This window comes from Rhinopithecus roxellana, chromosome 4, assembly GCF_007565055.1.
Source record: "Rhinopithecus roxellana isolate Shanxi Qingling chromosome 4, ASM756505v1, whole genome shotgun sequence".
Lineage (NCBI taxonomy): Eukaryota > Metazoa > Chordata > Mammalia > Primates > Cercopithecidae > Rhinopithecus > Rhinopithecus roxellana.
In genome coordinates, this window is record NC_044552.1 from 63,570,434 (window position 1) to 63,595,159 (window position 24,726).

General features: G+C 40.4%; 1 protein-coding gene across 1 annotated transcript in view; it reads right to left on the reverse strand.

Moving 5' to 3' along the window:
• Nucleotides 1-24,726, reverse strand: part of KIAA0319 (KIAA0319 ortholog) — a 95,106-nt gene that overhangs the window by 55,190 nt on the left and 15,190 nt on the right.

Sequence of the window (24,726 nt, forward strand, 5' to 3'; positions counted from 1 at the left end):
CTAGAGCATTTGTTCAAATAGCCAGTATAGTTCCTGAGAAGAGCCAAAGAATTTCAGGCTTACTCTCCTTACAAGCTGTGGAAATAAACGAGGACCAACAAAATGAGAAAAGCAAAGGCTATTTATTCAGAGCTTGCTATAGAAAGGCAATCAGCCACCATCACTTGTCTTTGGCAGAGACTCAAAGACAGGCAGAGGAGTGGGAAAACTTTATAGTGGAAAAAGGGAAAGTCTCAGGTGTGCTTTAATTGGAGGCTGTTGGAAGGGGACGCTGCAGGCGGCTCACTAGAAGTGGAGCATCCTACGTGATTGGTTAGGGGGCATGTTTGGCGTTCTCTGACTGGTCCAAAGTTGGAAGAAGGGATAAAAATTAAGGAAGCCATTAGTTATTAATCAAGTCCTGGTCATTCGGGGCTGACTGTTACAGAAGTTACTGTTTAGCTTCCAGGATTGTTTTTAGAGATAGCAACCTGGCTTCCTACAAGTCTGACTTATAGCAGGCTGGCTTCCTAGGCTGCTTATTGTAGATAAGGGACTGGTTTCCCGGGCTGTGGATTGTCGGTCAAAGTTCTATTTTATATTTGTTCTGGCCATTGTCTGCTTTTATATGCAGGCTCTCAAAGCTAAAACTATGAAATAATGATGGAATAAATCATACTACTGTATTTCATATATATATGTGTGTGTATATATATATATTTGAGACAGAGTCTTGCACTGTCATCCAGGCTAGAGTGCAGTGGCACAATCTTGGCTCACTGCAATCTCTGCCTCCTGGGTTCAAGTGATTCTTGTGCCTCAGCCTCCAAGTAGGTGGGACTACAGGCACACACTACCACACCCGGCTAATTTTTGTATTTTTAGTAGAAACAGGGTTTTGCCATGTTGGCCAGGCTGGTCTCGAACTCCTGGCCTCAAGTGATCTGCCCATCTCGGCCTCTCAATGATTACAGGCGTGAGCCATCGTGCCCAGCCTATATTTCATGAATTCTAACACGTAAATATTTTCACATTTTACCATTTCTGATATCAGGATGTCCTACAATTGCAGATGGCCACGTGCCAGGCAGGAAGTGGATGGTATTGTTTATGCATGCACATCAGCTGTGCAGAACTGGAGTCAAACAGAGGCTTGGAAGAACATCCCAAAGACAACATGAGGCACTCGCTTAAGATAATGCTGCATCCCAGCTGGGCGTGGTGGCTCACACCTGTAATCCCAGCACTTTGGGAGGCCAAGGCAGGTGGGTCACGAGGTCAGGAGATCAAGACCATCCTGGCTAACACGGTGAGGCCCCGTCTCTACTAAAAATACAAACAATTAGCCAGGCATGGTGGCGGGCGCCTGTAGTCCCAGCTACTCTGCAGGCTGAGGCAGGAGAACGGTGCGAACCCACGAGGCGGAGCTTGCAGTGAGCCAAGATTGTACCACTGCACTCCAGCCTGGGTGACAGAGTGAGACACTGTCTCAAAAAAAATAAAAAAGGAGAAATGCTACATTCCCCCAAAGCTCATGACGGCACACAGGCAATATGTGGAAAAGCCACAGGTATCAATAACTGCACTGACAAGTTATTGGGCAGGAAGAAAATTTAAGAATACCTTAATGTGTCAGTTACGTGTTCCTTTTAACATATGCACAAGAATGATTTATGATAAAAATCTGTCTAAATAAGCACCCCCCTCAATTTCTTTCAATTTGTTTAAACATTCTAAGTGAGAAGAAAATGATAAATCTTGGCTTAATTGACAGCATTCTTTTTCTTAGTGGTATTTAAAATAATCATGCATCTTATTAAATACAATCATTAGCATCTTACATTTAATTGAATTTGGTGAATATAAGCACTTCATTTTTGCCTGGTACTTTCTCGGTGTGATCTTCACAACAACCCAGACATATTGTTATCTCTGCATTAGATGATACAATTGAGGTTCAAAAAAGTGAACTGGTTTGCCCAAGGTAGAAGAACCAGTACAAGGCAGTCTGGACTTGGAGCTGCACTCCAAGTGCTTATTATTTCAAATACATAACAAAGACTCCCAGGAGGAAACACACAAGCTAATGTTCAAAAAACCTACATAAGGTTTCCTAATGTGGTGTCAGAATCCTGCTGTGAGTTGCAAGATGGTATGCTGTGATAAACTAGATTTTAGTTCCAATTCACACCAGTCTCTCCCACCCACCCCTTCATTCCTCCTCCCTCCACACAGAGGATGTGTGGATAAAACCTTATAGAAGGATAAGACTCTTCCTCACCCATTTCCAGAAACACTGCAGTACTTTTAGAAATTTATAAGTGTCATAGGGATAAAAAAGAGAGGGAAACACCCCTACAGATGTCTCCAGTCAGTTATTTAAGAACTCTGTGGCAGCCTAGTGGGGGCAGGAAATAACCGGAAAGGACAAGGAGCCTGCAAACAAAATCAAACACATAACATTCTCTTAAGATGGTGTCTGAAGTTCTAGGCCTTGTTTTTGAGTTTAACCGAGGAACAATTCAAATCACAAGAGTGCCGCCCGTTGAACTGCACATAGGGGCCTGCCATCGACCACACAGAGCACAGGTGCTGCCTAGCCTAACACCATCGCTGGCCATGCTCTGGGTAGGTGAAAAGGGCCTTTAAGGTCCAGAGGTGGGCTGAGTTAGACCAAGGGACAGGAAGGAACCAGAGTAAAGGTGAGCTAAGGTAAGGTCAGGAGGTGGGTGTAACACCTCTGTGTCAGTACAATGGACCCGAGGCCATCAGAACACCTGCTTTGATAAGGTAAAATGGAGAAAGAAAACAGTAAGCATTTCATAACATTCATGCCTAAAACCCTAGAGGAAGAATACCTGGTTCTGCAAAGTTTGCCACCAATAACTCCCTTTGCTTCCAGTGAGGAAAGTATTTTAGAGATGGGAGGTGGAAGGGAAGACTGGGCCATCTTCCATCTGCAGCCATTGACTACTCCCTAACCAAAGGGCAAGAGAAGAGCAACTGGCCTCCCAGAAATGACATTTATTCAGCTGCCCAAGGTGCTGGGGCCCAGAATAGCAACACCGCTATCAGCCAGGAATCATTGGTCAAGAATCCCATGGATAAAGATTGGGCCTCCACCGTACCATATGGTACCTTCAGGCAAATTAAGAAAAGGCAGCTCTAAGAGAAGATACTGCTCTGAAGGAACACAGTTTGGCAAATGGACTGTAAACCAAATTCCCAATCCCATGCTCCTTTGATGAATGCCTTTGGTTGTGCAAGGTACAACTTTCACAACCATATTGCACCTGGAAAGCAATTCATTGTCATTATCTCAGTGCAAATTTTACAGGTGCTCAGCATAAAAAGCGTTTCCTCTTCTCAATACCATATTTAAGGTTCTTTTTTGGGGGTACATTAATGTAAGAAGACAATGCGTCTCCATTTCCTCAACATTAAAAGACATATGGACTAGGTGTTATCAAAAATTCCTTCAGCTCTAATAGCTTATAAGTGTTGCTTTTTTATTTTTGTTTTTATTTGTTATTTTGGGACAGAGTTTTGCTCTTGTCACCCAGGTTGGAGTGCAATGGTATGATCGTGGCTCACAGCAACCTCTTCCTCCCGGGTTCAAGTGATTCTCCTGCTTCAGTCTCCTGAGTAGCTAGGATTACAGGTGCCAACCACCATGCCCAGCTAATTTTTGTATTTTTAGTAGAGATGGGGTTTCACCATGTTGGCCAGGCTGGTGTCAAACTCCTGACCTCAGGTGATTCACTCACCTTCGCCTCCCAAAGTGCTGGGATTACAGGCATGAGCCACTGCACCTGGCCAAGTGTTGCTTTTTAAATACATAGTTAGTTAGTACTTTATGGGTTAAATAATGCTTCACATATATTATCTTATTTGATCTACTTGTAGGAACTGTTTCTGAGTTAGTTCTCATTCCCATTTTACAGGAAAGGACGCTGAGTTTCAGAGTCAGTCTTTAGATTCAAGACCTCAAGCTTTCACTGTGGCACCCCCACCCTCTTTGATGGTTCTGTGAAGTTCGTCCATTCCACTCTGGATTACTTAAGACTTTCCTTACTTATTATTCAGTCTCCGAATGACCCAGTTCTCTTGACGGACTCATGCTCTCTCCTGCTGCTTGCCTTCTGCCCACCTCACTGTAGTTTTCTGTCTTTATTAAAAGGGAAGAAAATATTTAAAGAATTTACATAGAAAGCCTGTCAAGCTCTTTAACAATTTTGATCAAAGGTAAAGTTGAGTCAAGTGACAAAATAAAACTTTTAAAATAAGGCTTCACAAGTTCAAAATTTTATAAATAGTACAAGCCCATATATCCTTCCATAAACTCTGCATGGATCAATTGTATACATGTAAAGATCTGAAAGGAAACATCCTCCCATGGTGAAAACCGGTGACAATAATAAATGCTTTTTTTCTTTTCCTTTTTTGCTTCTTTTCTGATCCGTATTTTCTATTTTTTCTAAACTGAACACGTCTTACCTTTGTATTAATAAAATACACATGTAGTTTTCATTTTTATAGAAGACAGATATTTTAATATGGTCATTCTGACACAGGTTTTTAAACAAAATTACCGAGAGATGTTGGAATGAATATTTCTTTATTTTTATTTTTATTTTTATTTTTGAGACACAGTCTCACTCTGTCACCTAGGCTGGAGTACAGTGGTGCGATCTCAGCTCACGCAACATCCACCTCCCAGGTTCAAACGATTCTCCTACCTCAGCCTCCCAAGTAGCTGGGACTGCAGGTGCGTACCACCATACCCGGCTCATTTTTGTATTTTTAGTAGAGACAGGGTTTCGCCATGTTGGCCAGGCTGGCCTCGAACTCTTGACCTCAAATGATCTGCCCGCTTCAGCCTCCCAAAGTTTTGGGATTATAGGTGTGAGCCACTGCCCCTGGCTGGAATGGGTATTTCTGACTCCTGATATTTCTGGCCGTATTCTGTTCCTCAATCTCATTCCTTCTCTAAGCTTCCGGTCATGCGTGACCCCTAGGCCATCTGAGAAGCCTCACCCCAGCTGAATTATTTCCCTTCTTTGGGTGATGGTGATGACATCACTGATTCAGAGATGGTGTAAGGCTCAGGACTGGTGTCAGAGAATGAATGAGATGTGGGAATGGGGTGAGCCCAGAGATAGGGCCAGAAATGGGCAAAGCACAGAAAGGTATTCAACAAGTACTGATGGAGCACTTCCTGTGCCAGGACACGGATAAGGGAGGGATGAAGGTCAAAGATGCAAAGAATGAGGCTCAAGGATAAGATGAAGGTGACTGTGGCAAAGACTGCCTGTTCAGTGAACACTCTCCATTTATTCCTTAGTAATAAAACTCACATAATTATCTGGGGCCCCAGAATACCCAACTAACAGACCCCTCACCTTTTGCAGCTTAGTGTGGTCATGTGATTATACACTGGTCAAGGAGACAGAAAAGGAACTATTGAATAAAACTTCTGAGGAAAGCTCTTTTTGTCCTTCTCATCTTTTCTTCTTTCTGCTGCCTAGAACAGAATACAAGGTCTGCTGCCACAGCAGCCATCTAGGACTACACGGAGGCCTTGAGAAAGCAAGCCAGTGCTGGGAAGATGGAAGGAGCTGGGTCCTTGAAGACGTGGGACTGCCTACCAGCCCTGGACAGCCAACCTTTGATTTCTTGAGGAAAAAATAAACTTTTCTCTCATTTAAACCACTGCTTATCTTGAACATCTGTTTCTAAGAAGCCAGGCTGGGTGCAGTGGCTCATGCCTGTAATCCCAACACTTTGGGAGGCTGAGGCGGGTGGATCACCTGAGGTCAGGAGTTTGAGACCAGCCTGACCAACATGGTGAAACCCTGTCTCTACTAAAAATACAAAAATTAGCCGGGCGTGGTGGCACACGCCTGTAATCCCAGCTACTTGAGAGGCTGAGGTGGGAGAATCACTTGAACCCAGGAGGTGGAGGTTGCAGTGAGCCGAGATTGTGCCATTGCACTCCAGCCTGTGCAACAAAAGCCAGACTCCATCTCAAAAAAAGAAAAGAAAAAGAAAAGAAAGAAAGCCAGACCTAATTTTATCTGGTAAGTGACACTATTTGACCTTTTTTTTTTTCCTGTTTATGGGTTATAAAAAAATTCGGTTCAGGTAAGATCAAAGCAGACACCTACAGTGAGTAATGGCTGCTTTATGGAGAATGCAAATACTATAATGCCAAATGACAATCTAATAATTTTTAAAGTGGCAGATATACCCCTGTATTCTGAAATCACTTATATGGTAGCTAACATTTGCTTCCTTATAGGAGCAATTAATTTTTTAGGTGTATGTATATTTTCTCTTCAACTAAATTGTAAACTTCCTGAGGAAAGGGACGAATTTAAAACATAAGCTGACACATTCATACTTCTAGGTTTTACTTATTTCTCATCTACTAATATTAACAATTTTAGTTAAAAAAAGAAGGCTTGAGTATGCATTTTAAATACAAATATGTTCCTTTCATTAAATACATTTTTTAAAATGACATGATTTCAAAATTGCTGCTCTCCATGCCAAATAACTTTGCAATCCCCAACTGTGAACGAAGTAATTGGCAGCATAGTAGAAAGAAGATGCTTAAATGCCCATTTTTAAGTCTCAAGGAGAAAGCAATTTAAAAAATAAACAGAAGATTAAATTATATCCATATCTCTTCAAATTCTAACAATTAACAACCACTAGGTAGAAGATGTAACAGAAAACTATAGCAATAAAAATTACAGAAACCATAATAGAGGACTACAGCAGCAGCAACAGACAAAAAATAGAAGACCTAAGGCTGACTTTAACAAGGTATTTGCATATCTATTTTAAGACAACCTTAAAATGCTACTAAGGAAAAAATAAATAAATAAAATGCTACTGAGGAACACAACAAAACCTTAAATAGATGGAGAAAAATGTTAAATAAATGGGGAAAAACATGCATAAATGTTCTTGGACAAATAGACTCAGTATCATAAATATATCAGTGTTTCCTAAATTAACCCATAAAGTTCTTCATGTCCAATAAAATGATGCTGGCAGAATTTTTATTTGGGTGAATGAAAAACTAGAAAAAATGAATTTTAAAGTGCACATGGGAAAATTAACAAGAAAAAAGGCCAAAATGTTTTGAAAAATAAGATAATTGAGGGAAAACTGGTCTTACCATATAATGAAATATATTATTTTAAAAATCATTAAAAGAGGATGGCTGGCCGGCGCGGTGGCTCAAGCCTGTAATCCCAGCACTTTGGGAGGCCGATACGGGCGGATCACGAGGTCAGGAGATGGAGACCATCCTGGCTAACATGGTGAAACCCCGTCTCTACTAAAAAATACAAAAAACTAGCCGGGCAAGGTGGCGGGTGCCTGTAGTCCTAGCTACTCAGGAGGCTGAGGCAGGAGAATGGCGTAAACCCAGGAGGCGGAGCTTGCAGTGAGCTGAGATCTGGCCACTGCACTCCAGCCTGGGCAACAGAGCGAGACTCCGTCTCAAAAAAAAAAAAAAAAAAAAAAAAAAAAAAAAAGGATGGTACAGGTGCAAAAATGGATCACTGAATGGTGCAGATATTCAATAAATGGATCCAAATACTTCCAAGACCAAAGGACATGATTAAAAATAGCATGTCAAATCAGTGGAGAAGGCCAGGTACAGTGGCTCAGGCCTGTGAGCCAACTGCTCATACTTTGGGAGGCTGAGGCAGGTGGACTGCTTGAGCTCAGGAGTTAGAAACCAACTTGGGCAATATGGTGAAACCCCGTCTCTACTAAAACTACAAAAAATTAGCTGGGTGTGGTGACAGCCACCAGTAATTCCAGCTACTTAGGAGGCTGAGGCACGAGAATCGGTTAAACTTGGGAGGTAGAGGGTGCAGTGAGCTGAGATTATGCCACTGCACTCCAGCCTGGGTGACAGAGCCAGGCCCTGTCTCAAAAAAAAAAAAGGCCAGGCACAGTGGCTCACACTTGTAATCCCAGCACTTTGGGAGCCCAAGGTGGGCAGATCATGAGGTCAGGAGATCGAGACCATCCTGACCAACATGATGAAACCCCATCTGTACTAGAAATACAAAAATTAGCCAGGCATGGTGGCACGCGCCTGTAATACCAGCTACTCGGGAGGCTGAGGCAGAAGAATTGCTTGAACCCGGGAGGCAGAGGTTGCAGTAAGCCAAGATCGTGCCACTGCACTCCAGCCTGGGCAACAAGAGCAAAATTCTGTCTCCAAAAAAAAAAAAAAAAAAAAAAAAAAAAAAATCAGTGGAAAAAAGGTAGGTTGTTAAATAAATTGTATTAGAGAAACAGGTAGTAACTGAAAAAAAATGCTAAGCTGTATCCCTGCACCAAGATAAATTTCTTTTTCTTTCTTTTAGTTTTTACTTTTACAGGTGTTAAAATAAATTTCTAATGAAAAGCACAAGCCCATAAAAGCACTACAAGAAACTATGAGACTGACTTTTGACAAGGGCTCCAGGACAGTTCAATGGGGAAAGAATAGTCTTTTCAACAAATGATGCTGCAACAAACAGATATCAACATGCAAAAGAATAAAATTTGACCCCTACCACACACCATATACTAAAATTGACTCAAAATGGATCAAAGACCCAAATATCAGAACTAAAACTACAAAACTATTAGAAGAAAACATGGGTGTCAATCTTCATGAACTTCGAATACACGATGGTTTCTTAAATATGACACCAAAAGGACAAACAATAAAAGAAAAAATAGATAAAATAGACATCACCAAAATGAAAAACTTTTGTGCTTCTAAGGACACCATCAAGCAAATGAAAAGACAGCCCATGGAATGGGATGAAATTCTTGCAAATCAAAAATCTAATAAGGGACTTGTATCTAAAGTATACAAATAAGCATTATAAGTCAATAATAAAAAGACAAATCATTTTAAATATGAACAAGAACCTGAATAGACAGTTCTCCAAAAAGATACATAAATGGCTAATAAGCTTATGAAAAGATGCTCAATATCATTAGCAATCAGGGAAATGCAAGTCAGAGAGACAATGAGATACCACCTCATACCCACTAGCATGGCTATAGTAAAAAAGATAATTAAAAACGTTGTCAAGCATGTGAGAAATTGGACTCCTCATACACTGTTGGTGAGAATGTAAAATAGTGCATGCAGCCACTTAGAAAATAATTTGGTAGCTCTTCAAACAGTTAAACAGAGTTACTATATAACCCAGCAATTCTACTCCTATGTATATACCCAAGAAAAATGAAAATATGTAGCCACAAAACAATGTGTACATGATACAGGAGTTAGGCCTGGCAGGGTGGCTTGCTCCTATAATCCTAGCACTTTGGGCGGCTGAGCAGGGAGGATCGCTTGAGCCCAGGAGTTTGTGATGAGCCTGGGCAACATAGGCTAAGCCTATGGTTTTTTCGAGCCAACTCTGTCTCAAAAAAAAAAAAAAAAAAAAATTGTACATGAATGTTGATAATAGCCAAAAAGTAGAAACAACCCAAACATTCATCAACTGAAAAATGGATAAAAATAATGTGGTATATCCATGTAAAGGCATAATAGGCAATATAAAGGAATGAAGCACTAATACATGCTAGAGCATGATAAACCTTGAAAATATGCTTAAAAAAAAAAAAAAACCCAAAAACATTATGCTAAGTGAAAAGAAGCCAGTCAGGAGGAACCACATATTATATGATTCAATTTATATGAAATATGCAGGATGGGCAACTCCACATAGACAAAAAGTAGATTAGTAGTTGTTCAGAGTTGGCAGATTGGAAGAAAATGGGGAGTAAACTATAAGATGTACAGAGTTTTTGCTTTTTTTTTTTTTTTTTTTTTAAGTAATGAAAACATTCTAGGCCAGGGTCAGTGGCTCACGCTTGTAATCCCAGCACTTTAGGAGGCTGAGGCGGGCAGATCACCTGAGGTCAGGAGTTCGAGATCAGCCTGGCCAACATGCTAAAATACAAAAATTAGCCAGGCATGGTGGCGGGTGCCTGTAGTCCCAGCTACTCAGGAGGCTGAGGCATGAGAATCGCCTGAATCTGGGAGGTGGAGGTTGCGGTAAGCTGAGATCATGCCACTGCACTCTAGCCCAGGCGACAGAGAAAGACTCTGTCTCAAAGAAAAAAAAAAGAAAAGAAAAATATGGATAAATTTTATCCACTAATAAAATATATGGATTTTTTAAATGTTCATGGAAAATCACCATAAGTGCAGTAAAAGTGTCAACAACAAACTGGGAAAATATTTGCAACTCATATTGCAGACAAAAGATAATTTCCCTAACACATAAGAGCACTTTCAAATTAATAAAAATTCAACGGAAAAAGTCTATCAACAGACAGAACATAGAAAAGAAAATATAAGCACATTTGAAATACATTAAAAGATGTTCAGGCCCAGGGGTGCAGTTGCTCACCCCTGTAATCCCAGCACTTTGGGAGGCTGTGGCAGGTGGATCACTTGAGCCTAGGAGTTCAAGACCAGTGTGGACAACATAGGGAGACCCTATCCCTTAAAAAAATATAATTAGTGTGGCATAGTGATATGCACCTATAGTCCCAGCTACTCAGAAGGCTGAGGCAAGAGGATCACTTGAGCCCAGGAAGCAGAGGTTGCAGAAAGCTGAGATCACATTGCACTCCAGCCTGGGTGATAAAGTGAGACTCTGTCTCAAAAAAAAAAGAAACAAAGAAAAAAGAAAAAAAGGATGCTCAAATTTACTCGTAAAAAGAAAAATGCAAATTAAAACAATGAGATGCCATTTTTTACCTAAGAGATTGTCACATATGGAAAAAGTGTGGGCCAGGCATGGTGGCTCACACCTGTCATCCCAATACTTTCGGAGGCCCAGGCGGGAGGATCACTTGAGTCCAGGAGTTCGAGGCAGGCCTGGGTAACACAGCGAGACCTCATCTCCACAAAACATAAAAGAATTAGCCAAGCATAGTGGCACCACCTGTAATTCCAGCTACTTGGGAGGCTGAGGTAAGAGAATTACTTGAACCTGGGAGGTCAAGGCTGCAGTGTGTCCAGATTGTGCCACTGCACTCCAGCCTGGGTGACAGAGTGAGACCCTGTCTACAAAATAAAGAAAAAGAAAAGATGGAAAAAAGAAAGAAAAACAGGAAACAACCAAATGTTTGTCAGCAGAAAACCAATTAAATAAACTATGGTCTGGTCATAAAATGAAATACCTTGCATTAGTAAAGAAGCTCTTCATGTACTGTTACATACTAAGACCTTTTGTTAAGTGAAAAAAGAAAGTGCAGAATAGTATATACAGTACTCACCTCTTGTGGGAAAGGGAATGGGGTGGGAGAAATGTAAATTTGCTTGAAAATGTATAAAATATCTCTGGAAGAATACACAAAAAATTGTTAAGATCTGTGCTGATGAGCGGAAAGAGGGCTCAGGAAGAATTTTTTTTAAAACAAATAGCCTTTTGTACTTTGTGAATTGTGTGAATGTCTTTAATATTTTAAAAATAAATAAATTTAATATTCCTGCCTTTACTTTTGGTCGCTGAGAGCTTACATCTACTACTTGGCATTAAGAGCTTCAAGTGAGTAACACCAGAGAGCAGTAAGAAAAGACCTGGGTTAAATGCAGGAAGGGAATCTGTGCATAACACAGAGGGGGTGGTGGATGAGCAGGGTGGGCAGACTTAGCAAATGAAAATACAGTGCAGGATTCCCAGGTAAATGTGAATTTCAGGTGAATAACATTTTTTTAATTCTGCAGTATTTGGGACATTATTATAGTGTTTTGTCTGACAACTCTAACTATGAGAAAATGCCCATGTGCCCATTTAGAACTACAGCTCATGTATTTCTCTCCCCAGAAGATCTACAAACACAACACTATGAAGAGAAAGAGCTGACATTTACACTTCACTCCTAGAAGCAACAGCTCAACCCAGATTTTCAGTCCATATCCTCAATCCCCACTGATTTCTGAAATCACTTAACGTAAGCACAAACAACTGGTTAACAAGAGAGAGAACACGAGGAGGAACACTTAGATCATTTGAGGGAAAGAAAGAAACAAAATGAGGGAAAGACCTAGAAAACAAACCACTGAACAAAAGGAATGGATTTTAATTTTAATTTTCAATTTTTTTTTTGCATTGAGTAACCTTTATTTCAAAGAGATGGAATTACCATGCTGCTCTGAGACAAATTGTTTTTCAGAGCTGGCTAACAGCTTTCATCTCAGCTGGGGCTGAGTGTATGAAAAAAAATCCTGTATATGACAGCCAGGATTCAACATAGCCAGAATCTGATATTTACTTCTTAACTGCCTTGGTTTTTGGTAAGGCTTGCCCAGAACTATCCTGTGGATAATAGGAGGAAATACATTATTCATAGATTTCTCTTTCCATTTCACTGCAGTAGAGTTTGCTTTTGATTTTAGAAAAGTAGCTGTGACCAATACACACAGGTCAGCTAAGAACAACCCCAAGACACCCCATGGCAGGTTTCCTAAGACTGTGATGAATTGCGAGCATGTTTCACAGATTGATTCAAATGTTGGAAGGAGCCAGCCTTAGCAATTCCTGACATATGCCAGGACAGATGCCTTGGGAGAGGAAGCAAATGCTCCCAACTGTGTTTCCATCCCCTTCTCTTCTCCTCCTGGTCTTCTTTCTATCACCTCCCAATCGCCCAGTGCTCTCTCCCATACCCTGGAAATATCCAGCTCAGAAGCCAGTTATCTATGCAGCCTTCCTCAGCTTCCCAAACACAGCCTCCAAGCTGAGGTCACTGCATCCTCCTCTAGACAAGTCCCAAGGCTAGATTATCACCACAAGTGCAACTATGTATAAAAATTGTAATTCACATTTGTAAAAACTACCATTCATTCCATAATGTTCCTGGCATTTTACATCCATTAGTTGTAATCCTCTGGGGGAAAAGCAAAACAAAACAATTACATATTATTGTCCCCATTTTATAGATGATGAAACCGAAGCTCAGAAAGGCTAAGGTATCCAAGAATTAGACCCAATCTGGGTGTGTGTGACACCATAGAATATGTTCTTTCTCTATGCTGTGCTGCATATGTGTCTCTCTCCTTCACTAAAAAAAAAAAAAAAAAAAAAATCAATTGGGTTTTCTTCTAATTTATAAAAGCAATAAATATTTATTATAGAGAATCTAAGCAATCAGGTGTAGCACAGTGAATGACATTGTTTTACCAGCCAGTCTCTCGCTGTCATTCTCCTCTCTGCCAAGTGACCTCACTATGTCATCATCACTCAGCATCTCATCGCCTGGTTCCCATACATCCCACTGTAAGCCACAAGGCAGGGGCTCTGTCTGATTGCAACTATATTACCAGGTACTATAGGAGGGATTGGTACATAGTAAGAGCTCAGATTTCTTCAATAAATGTATGAATGAATAAATGAATGATAAATCTCCTGAATAATTAAAAGTGAACTGTAATATATAGTATTTAGAGTTCATTGTAATGAATTTGTAAACAATTCCATTAATTTACATTATACAGCTTTTTTACTTTGGTCTTATTTTTATTGGCATCCATGGGAAATGACAAATGTACATTATACCATTATGAATAATAATAAAAGATTGGAAACAACCTAAATGTCAATTGACAGGAGACTGGTTTAACAAATTATGATATAGCCAGGTAATGAAATTCTATGCAGCTCTATATACACATTGGTATTACTGAAATCTCTAGATACTAAGTAAAAAATGCAAGCAAAGTCAGTGATTATAGTAAGCTACCTTTATGAAGAAGAAAAGAGGATATTTATTTCTATCTATCCTATTTGCCTGTATTTGCAAAAAAAAAAAAATACAGAAGAATATAAAACAAACTAAGAGAAGTGATTATGTGTGGAGGGAAAGGGGAAATTAGGTGAGACACAAGGGTGGGAAAGAGACCTCCCACTGAGTAAGTTTTTATATGTTTTTACTCTAGATAATGTGATATAGCCTATAAATATTTTAATCACCTTTTTTTTTTGAGACGGAGTCTTGCTGTCGCCCAGGCTGGAGTGCAGTGGCGCGATCTGGGCTCACTGCAAGCTCCGCCTCCCGAGTTCACGCCATTCTCCCGCCTCAGCCTCCCAAGTAGCTGGGACTACAGGCGCCCGCCACTGTGCCCGGCTAATTTTTTGCATTTTTAGTAGAGACGGGGTTTCACTGTGTTGGCCAGGACGGTCTCGATCTCCTGACCTCGTGATCCGCCCGCCTCAACCTCCCAAAGTTCCGGTGATTACAGGCATGAGCCACCGCGCCCGGCAAGTTAATCACTTTTAAAGGCAAAAAGTGTTACAAAACAGCAGTTCCATGCCTATTCTCCCCAGTCCCAAGACCTACTCTGAAGATATAACCACCTTCAACACTTTCAGTTCTTCTTTCTGTTACTTTGCCTCCATCTTTTAAAGGATAATTTGTATCACTATTTCTTGAGCTTTCCATTTCAAACATTCTCTTTTGCATCTTACTATGAAAGATGAAGATTTAGTCACCTCCTACCATGCTGCACACAGACACATACACACATCATCCCTTCTCTACTTCTCTCTCACGGTTCTGTTATCGTTTAATTCCATCTATTCCCTCTTAAGAAAAAATATTATCAGAAATATGAGTTTCTCTGGTAAGTAAGATGAACATCCATCTTTTAAGCAAGGCAGTGCTTTCTAGAACTGAAAGACCAAAGACAATTGTCAAAGTGAATTTTTCCACTCTTCTACAGAAGACATTATTTGTAGGTATTAAAGACTCTGTTATATGTTGTTTTAATACTCCTTGGAAATATTGCTTAAATACAAGGCTTTACAAAAATTACTGGTATGAAAATTGAGGATATTTTTAAAACCCAATTAATCATGTAAAACATCCGGTATGATCCTCTTGAGGTATCCTTAAAAATTCATATATTCAAATACCATTCAAGTCTAATTTAACTTGATGTTCTTAAGATGAGTAATTAAGTTTCTTACTGCAGTATGATTTTTAATAAGGTTATTATATATTTTTTTAAGACGGAGTCTCGCTCTGTCGCCAGGTTGGAGTGCAGTGGCGCCATCTCAGCTCACTGAAACCTCCGCCTCCCGGGTTCAGGCTATTCTCCCGCCTCAGCCTCCCGAGTAGCTGGGACTATGCACGCCACCAAGCCCAGCTAATTTTTGTATTTTTAGTAGTGACAGGATTTCACCATGTTGGCCAGGATGGTCTCCATCTCTTGACCTCGTGATCTGCCCGCTTCGGCCTCCCAAAATGCTGGGATTACAGGCGTGAGCCACCGTGCTCGGCCTGGTAATTTTTGACAGCGTATTTTCTAAAAACCCATACGAATGCAGTATAGACTTTAAAAAATAACTTTTATTTTCCACAGGGTTTACGTTATTATAACTATGTGAATATTCTCACTAATGAACCACATATATATATTTCTCTTAAAAACTTTCGTTGGCCGGGCATGGGGGCTCACGCCTGTAATCCCAGCACTTTGGGAGGCCGAGGCCAGCGCATCACGAGGTCAGGAGATCCAGACCATCCTGGCTAACACAGTGAAACCCCGTCTCTACTAAAGAGACAAAAAATTAGCCGGGTGAGGTGGCGGGCACCTGTAGTCCCAGCTACTGGGGAGGCTGAGGCAGGAGAATGGAGTGAACCTGGGAGGTGGAGCTTGCAGTGAGCCGAGATCGCGCCACTGCACTCCAGCCTGGGCTACCTCGGGAGCTAATAAATTTCTCATTTGGTTGCTTTCTTAGTTTTCTATATATCTATCACTATTCTTTTCCAAATATAACAATAAAACTATAAAATGTTTTTCAGTAAGTCAAACTCATCACTCATATAAAGAAATAATGGTGTTTAATTAAATTAATAAAATGCTGAATTCAAAGAGGACTTTAAAAATTGGGGAATGTTAAAGGGATGTCAAGTAAAGATATTTAAGCAAATTTAAAAACTTTATTATCAATATTTCATTTAAAAGTTGATATTTAATATAAAAGTAGGAAGGATATAATCTCATAATAAGGAACGACCATTTACATTTAATAAATGTAGTCGTGATAACTAAAAAAAGTCCTAGTAATAATACAATGGAATCTCAAATGTGAAATATTAGGATATGATTAAATATTATTGAATATCCCTACAATGAATTACAATGAATACATTTAAATAATCTAGTAGCAGAGCACTTAATGGTATGATACAATGTCTATGATACAGTATTACATGAAAAATTGAGCTTATAAACAGAAAACACAGTATTATCCAGGAATGGAAAAAGTCTGAATTTCTATATCTAGTAAAACAGCAATGTCGCAAAATCTTGATATTGCTGGGGAAAATATAATAAATATGTTTTTAAATACCTAGCCGTACTCACAAGAGAATAAAGGATATCCCTAAAGGCCCAAAACAAAGAGGGAGCTAGAAAGCAGAGTGGAAAGCTTATGGCGAAGCTGCAGCTGCCAGACACAGTGCTGATTTGTACAACAGAGAGATGTGAGTTTCATGGATGCACAGAGGACAGAAGTCAGAGCCTTGGGCTCACTCAAGGTGGGGAGTAGGAGCAAAAGTGCCTCATAAAGCCAGGAACCCTAAAGAAGTAGAACCTTGGTGGGGTGTGGTGGCTCATGCCTTTAATCCCAGCACTTTGGGAGGCTGAGGCATGTGGATCACCTGAGGTCAGGAGTTCGAGACCACCCTGGCCAACATGCTGAAACCCTGTCTCTACTAAAAATACAAAAATTAGCCAGATGTGGCGGCACATGCCTATAATCCCAGCTACTTGGGTGGCTAAGGCAGGAGAATCACTTGAACCCGGGAGGCGGAGGTTGCAGTGAGCCAAGATCACACCATTGCACGCCAGCCTTGGTGACAAAGTAAGACTCTGTCTCAAAGGAAAATAAAAATAAAAATAATACAAATAAATAAAAGAAGTAGAACCACATTCGTGAAGGGTAGACCAGAAAAAAAAAAATTGGGTCACTGGGCTCTGTATGAAGATAAACTTCTCCTTCAAGAATTGGCAACTATAGGTTTGCTTCATGTAAGTTTGGGCTTGGCTTTTCATTACTAGTTTGGTTTAATAAACCCCAGGGGAAGAAATTAACTTAAAGTTGTCCTGAGTTGTCAGTGCAACAGGTACTTAGCAGAGATGATTAGAAATTTCTTCTGGAAGAACTTTTCTCAACCCCAGAGAGAACCTAGACAAACCAGAACTTACAATTCAAAATTATAGGCCAAGTGGAATGGCTCAGAGATATAATCCCCACACTTTGGGAGGCCAAGGGAAGAGAACTGCTTGAGCTCAAGAGTTTGAGGCCAGCCTAGGCAACATAGTGAGATGTCATCTCTACTAAAACTTTAAAAAAAAAAAAAAATTAGCCAGGCATCGTGGTGTGCACCTATAGTCCCTGCTACTCAGGAGGCTGAGGTGGGAGAGTTGCCTGAGTTGAGGCTGCAGTGAGCCATGATCACACCACTGCACTCCAGCCTGGGCAACAGAGCAAGACCCTGTCTCAAAAGAACAAAACAACCCCAAACAACAACAACAAAAACACACAGAAAGTACAAAACACAGAAAAGAAAAGCAAGAGCATTAGGTCCCAAAGATTTCAGATAATGGAATTCTGGCATATAAATATAAAACAAGATGTTTAAAATGTTTTTTTTAAAAAAAAAAAAAAGATCCTGGCAGATTTTGAAAAATAACCAAGCACAACTTCAAAAAACAAAAAGATTTTTGCTATTAAAAGCTCAATGGATGGGCTAAATAGCAGATTAGACACTGCTGAAGAGAGAATTTGTGAACTTAGAAGGTCACATTTGAGCAAAGACTTAGAAGAGATGAGGGAGTGAATCATGTGGACAGCTGAGAGGAAAAAGTTCCCAGGCAGAGGGAAAAAGAAACGCAAAGGCTTGAGGGGGGGAATGTGCCCGTGTACTGCAGGAACAGCAAGAAGGTCAGCGACGCTAGAAAAGGGAAAGTACTAGAAGGTCAGCGAGGGGGACAGTGGAAGGCCGTATTATAGGTTAGTATGAAGGACCTTTGGCTTTCACCATGAGACTGGTAATGTTTCAGGATTAGCTCCCTCGAGCTTCTGCGTTGAAAAGAGAGTGTAGCAGTCAAAGGCAGAAATGGAGACAACTTAGCAGCTTCTGCAATAATCTAGGTGAAAGGACAGTGTCTTGCACCAAGATGGTAGCACTGAAGTCCCTGAGGAGTCAGAGCCTTGATTTATTTTAAGGTAGAACATATAGGATTTGCTGATGGATAAGATGTAAGGTGTGACACAAAAACAAGAGTCCTAGATGACAGCAACTGGAAGAATAGGGTTGCCATTCTCCAAGTGCAAGAGACATCTAAGTGGAGCTGCTGAATAGGCCACAGGATAAACAGGTCCAGGATTCATGAGAGAGAGGACTGGAGATATAAACTGGGAGGCATCACTGTGTAGCTGGTATTCAAAGCCACAAGACTGGTTACCACCACCAAGAGAGGGAGTGACAATGGAAAAGGAATGTTCATACTTGAGGGATGAACTTGAGTAGAAAGAGTGAAAATGCACGAGGGGGGAAATGGCCTATTTTCAAAATATTCCGTGAATATGTCTCACCTAGTCACACGCATCTGCAGAGAGGCCTTAATGTGCAAGGGGGAGAAACTTAAAATAAAATAGTGCCTTCTGATCTTGAGAGTGCCATATTTTGCTGCAGCAGGGGTGCGAATCACACTATAGCAATTCCCTGGCTGCTTCAGCCAGAGCAAACCAAATATAGCTCCAGCCTGACTAAAAAGTGCCGACCATCTGAAATGACAATCACATGGATCCCATTCGCTGTTCATTCTAACACTGCTAGATTAATTGGCCTAAAATCCTGTTTTGTGTTTCCTTGGTCATAATATACCACTGAAAATAAGTTAGCAATTTATTTTCAATATATTTTGCCAATATTGGTCGGGAGTAGTGGAGTCGAGCTTCCTGAACTTGATATTCAGACATGAAAAAAGTATGCAAAACTGCTTCACAAATAAAAAAAAAAAAAGAAAATCATTTTTGTCACCTGGACTGTAGCACTCCAGAGCTTGGTTTTAATCTTGGCTAAGAAGATCCCAAACACGAGGCCCCTTCAATTTTTATTTAAAAAAAAAAAAAAAAAGGAAACGCTAACAATTCATAGTTGTGTTTTTGTTTTTTGAGACAGAGTCTCACTCTGTCACCCAGGCTGAAGTACAGTGGCGCGATCTCAGCTCACTGCAACCTCCACCTCCTGGATTCATGCGATTCTCCTGCCTCAGTCAACCAAGTATCTGGGATTACAAGCATATACCACCACGCCTGGCTAATTTTTGTATTTTTAGTAGAGACAGGGTTTTACCATGTTGGCCAGGCTGGTCTCGAACGCCTGACCTCAGGTGATTTGCCTGCCCCGGCCTCCCAAAATGCTGGGATGACAGGTATGAGCCACTGCTCCGGGCCCCATACTTGTGTTTTTGCTTTTTTTCTATCTTCAATCTTTCCCTAAAGACAACTGTATTAGTCTGCTCAAGCTTCTATTAAAAAAAAAAAAAAGTACTATAGAGTGGGTGGCTTAAATAACCGAATTTATTTCCTCAAAGCTCTGGAGGCTGGAAGTCCCAGATCAAGGTCTGACAAGGTCAGTTTCTGGTGAGGGGAGCCACAGAGGGGGAGACTCTGGCATTTCTTCTAAGAAGTACGCTAATTCTATTGGATCAAGGGCCAACCCTTATGACTTCATTTAAATTTAATTAGCTCCAATAAAGGCTTTACCTCCAAATATAGTCACAGGGGTTAGAGCTTCAACATATGAATTTTGGGGGACACAAACATTCATTCTATAATAGCACCTATCCATATGCCTGGGAATGCAGTTGACTTCCTACTGCCAATTCAAAATGAGAAACAAACTATGTGGTATCAGCCATGGTGGGCACAGAAGAAAACTAAGAAGCATATAGTTACACCTACTTCCCTTTTAGGGAGTCCCTGTCACATCCTCCTCATTCTCCCATCATCTCCCTTCCATTATGTTTCCACAAACCCAAGCTTCCAAATGAAGGTATTGGCTGATATTACTTATTTAAGCCTTAAGATCTTATTCTTTCTTAGGACGTTAGCATTTTCATATGGAGATTCCTGAAGACAAAAAGGTATTTCAGGTACCTTTGACAGATGATGGTATGGGAGATATTTGGGAGGTAAGTGACTATCTCATGGTTCTCTACTCATAGTTCCTTAACACACTTTATTGTTGAAGCTTGAGAGAAGCGGGGTGTTGTAGCAACAGACCAAGCCCCCAACTGTTCATTAAAGAGAGAATTGAGCTCTCTAAAGAGGCAGATCATGGAGACAAGAATCACTATTATTCCAGGGTACATCCAGAGACACAGCCCACACAAAAAATATATTCGTATTAATCTATCTGGGAGGAAATTGGCATCATTAAGAAAATCTTGGAAAGCTCAGAATAAAAAAGAAAACCTTCTAGTTCAATATGGCAGACAGATGTACATCCAGCTCTCCTTTTTCCTGTGTATGGTCTCACTGGGGGAGAAAATGGTGAAAGAAGGCAAACAGGACATAAGATGACAAAAGAAAATAAACCATAACAACACTAGCAAATAAGAATGGACATCGTTAATAGACCAATCACTTCAAAGAATTCCTGGAAGATAGAAAGCAGATGGCATGGCACTGACTGGAAAGGAAGAGAGGAAACTCATTTCCTAGAAAAAGGAAGAACGGCACTTTTGGTGACAGCACTGGAGAAACTCCAAGCCCTGAGCCAATGGATACAAAGAAACAGAACCGTCCAAGGCACAATCATTGGGGTGATCACCAAACGAAAAACAGATCTGAAGCTAAAGTCAGAGAACTGCTCTCTCAAGAGACAGAGATCTACCTGCATGGGGCCCTGGTGGCAGCACTGGGCCTCGGAGAAAAGGAGAGTCAAGAGTCTGCAGACGCACAGCTCTGCCCTGGAATGAAATCTACTTTATTCTGAGAGTCAACAGAGTCTGCAAATGCACAATTCTGCCCTGGAATGAAATCTACTTTATTCCGAAGCACCACACCTCTAGGGCAAAGCTCTCCTTCCAGTGGCTGCCTGGGGAGTGCTCACCCATACACACCAGAGGGAAACCTGACCAGACACCACCCACCCATGCACTCAGATGCCACAGCAAGCCTCACATGAATCAATGAGTAGACAGCTACATGAGAAAGCAGCCAAGTATCCTGATCAGTAGAGCCCCTCACAGATCAAAAGGAAAAGGCAACCAAGGACTGCCAGACATTTGAGATATTAAAAATAAAAACAAACAAACAGAACATGAAAGAGAAAAGCTATGATAAACAAATAGAAGATGAAAGGAACAAAGAAAAACTTTAAACCACAATTAATATCAATAACTAAAATAGTAATTAGTATCTTTGGAAAAATTTGAAAGGATATTGCCTCCATAAAACAAAAATAGGCTGCTACAAAAGAGGGGAAAAAAATCAGAGAATAAGAAAAAATATTGGAAATTCAAAATAGGATTGTTAAAATTAAAACGTCAATGAACAAGTGGAATAACCGTTGATAACGCTAGCAGCTATTATATATTAAGTACCTCCTACATGTTAGGCCCAGGCTCTGTTCTTCACATTGTAAACATACTAACATACCTAATCATCAAACTAACCCAGTGAGGCAGGTACTATTATTTTCCCCATTTCACAGGTGAGGAAACAGAGTTACAGAGATTAATGGCTGGGCGTGGTGGTTCACGCCTGTAATTTTAGCACTTTGGGAGGCCGAGGCGAGAGGATCACTTGAGGTCAGGAGCTCGAGACCAGCTTGGCCAACAAAACCCTGTCTCTACTAAAAATACAAAAATTAGCCAGGCATGGTGGCAGGTGCCTGTAATCCCAGCTACTTGGGAGGCTGAGGCAGAAATATTGCTTGAACCCGGGAGGTGGAGGTTGCAGTGAACCAAGATTGTGCCACTGCACTCCAGCCTGGGCAACAGAGTAAGGATCCGTCTCAAAAAAAAAAAAAAGAAAAAGAAAAAAAGAAAAGAAAAAATGAGAGATTAAGTCACTCGCTCAGTCAGCTAAAAATTAGCTGAGTCAGAATTCAAAGTCAAGCTATCTGGCTTCAGAACACCTGTTCTACATGGCTGAAGGCAAGTTACAGATCTGAAAGGCAGAGGTGAGGACATTCCCCTAGTGTGCACATGAACACAAACACACACATACACGCACACACACAAAGACAAAGGAAAAAAAAAATAATGGGGCAATGTTGGAAGGCATAGGGGAGAGTCCAGAATTTTCACCATCTAGCTAAGAGGCATTCTAGGAAGAAAAAACTGAGACAATAGAGGGGAAGAAGTGAAGAAATAAAAGAATAAATTTCCTTGAAATGAAGAAAAGTAGCCTTCAAATTAAAAGGGCCTACATAGTACAAGCAGGATATATGGCCTAGATATCTTGATAAAAGTTAAGAACTCCAAAAGTTCTTAAGGACACATCCTAAAATCTTCCAAAGAGAAAAAAAAAATAGGTTACCTTCAAAAGAACCAGAACCACAGAGCAATATCATATTTCTCATAGGCAATAGTGGCACCATGAGGTCAATGGAGGAATTCAGAATTCTAAGGGGGATGAAGAGGGTTGGTGAATGGGTACAAAATACAGTTAGAAGGGATAAGTTCCGGTGTTTGATAACAAAGTAGGGTGACTATAGTTAACAATAATTTATTGTGTATTTCAAAATAGCTAAAAGATTAGAATGTTCCCAACATAAATAAATATTTGAGGTGATGGATATCCCAGTTATCCAAACTGATGATTACACATTGTATGCTTGTATGAAAACATCACATGTACCCCATAAATATGTACAATGATTATATATCCATAAACATTAAAAATTAAAAACTTTAATATATAAAATATAATACATCTTTAAATTCTAAAGAAAAATAATTTTGATTTTTTTTTTTTAAACAAGGTCCACCTCAGCCTCCTGAGTAACCGGGACAACAGGTGTATGCCATCACACCTAGCTAATTTTTGTTTTTTTTTTTGTAGAGACAGGGTTTCATCATGTTGCCCAGGCTGGTCTAGAACTTCTGGACCCAAATGACCTTCTACCTCGGACTCCCAAAGTTTGGGATTACAGTTGTGAGCCGCCTTGCCAGGCCTTGAATTTCTTTATTGCACAAACTATCAAACATGAAAACAAAATCAACATATTTTTGAACATTTAAAACTCAGAATATTCTCACCTGCATAGAAATAAAAAAATTTGGCCGGGCGCGGTGGCTCGAGCCTGTAATCCCAGCACTTTGGGAGGCCGAGACGGGCGGATCACGAGGTCAGGAGATCGAGACCATCCTGGCTAACACGGTGAAACCCCGTCTCTACTAAAAAATGCAAAAAAACTAGCCGGGCGAGGTGGTGGGCGCCTGTAGTCCCAGCTACTCAGGAGGCTGAGGCAGGAGAATGGCGTAAACCCGGGAGGCAGAGCTTGCAGTGAGCTGAGATCCGGCCACTGCACTCCAGCCTGGGCGACAGAGCGAGACTCTGTCTCAAAAAAAAAAAAAAAAAAAAAAAAAAAAAAAGAAACAATAGCAGCTAAGTGTGATGCAGAAGAAGGAAAACATTGAGGAAAAAATAGAAAATTATCTATTAGAAGATAATTGAAAGAACCTTGTGCTAGGACCTTGACACTCAGAATTTATCTGCACAACTTCATAGAGTCCCTACCCTCATCCCCTCTAGGGCAGGGGATGGAAAGGTGAAAATTACAGTTCTCAATGTCCCTGTAACTAAGGATCTAAATGTTATTTAGGTTCTGCCAATGAAATGCATTCAAGTGAGATCTGGAAGTTGGACATGAAGCCCTGACTCCCATATTTCCTTCTACATGCAATGTAAAGTGGGCTGAACAATGGAACCTGGAGCGGGGTGCCACATGATCCTGTCCTATTCAAAATTTCTGCCCAGCCTTAAGAGTTGCACCATGTGGTTAGGCTCTTCAGCCTGTAATCCCACCTACTCAGGAGGCTGAGGAAGGAGGATTGCTTGAGTCCAGGAGTTCAAGGCTGCAGTGAGCTTTAATTGCACCACTGCATGCCAGCCTGGGCAACAGAATGAGTTCCTCTCTCTAAAAAACATAAATAACAAATAAAATAATTGTACAATACAGTATCCCATAATAACTTGTTTTATTTTTCATTTCTATAAAATTGTCTACCAAACAGAATAAGAATAAAAATGGTTTAGGAAAATTGCTTTTCAGATAAATGACAAAATTAGAATTCCAACTTCATACCATATACAGTATAAATTTACATGAATTAAAGGCCTAAATGTGAAATGCAAAGCTTTAAAACTATTAAAAGTAAATGCAGTAGAAATATCTTTCTAACCACTGATTAGGGATAGATTTATTAACAACACCCAAAAAGCAAACATTACAAAGAATATATTTAAATACATATATATATGTGTATTCATTCTCAAATATTTATTGATACAACTATGATGAACAGGGTCTATGGAAATCCATAGCTAACATCATATATAATGGTGAAAGCCTGAAAGCTTTGCCCCTAAGATCAAGAAGAAGACAAGGATTTTGCTCTCACTACTTCTATCCAACATTGTACTGGAGGTTCTAGCCAGGACAATTAGG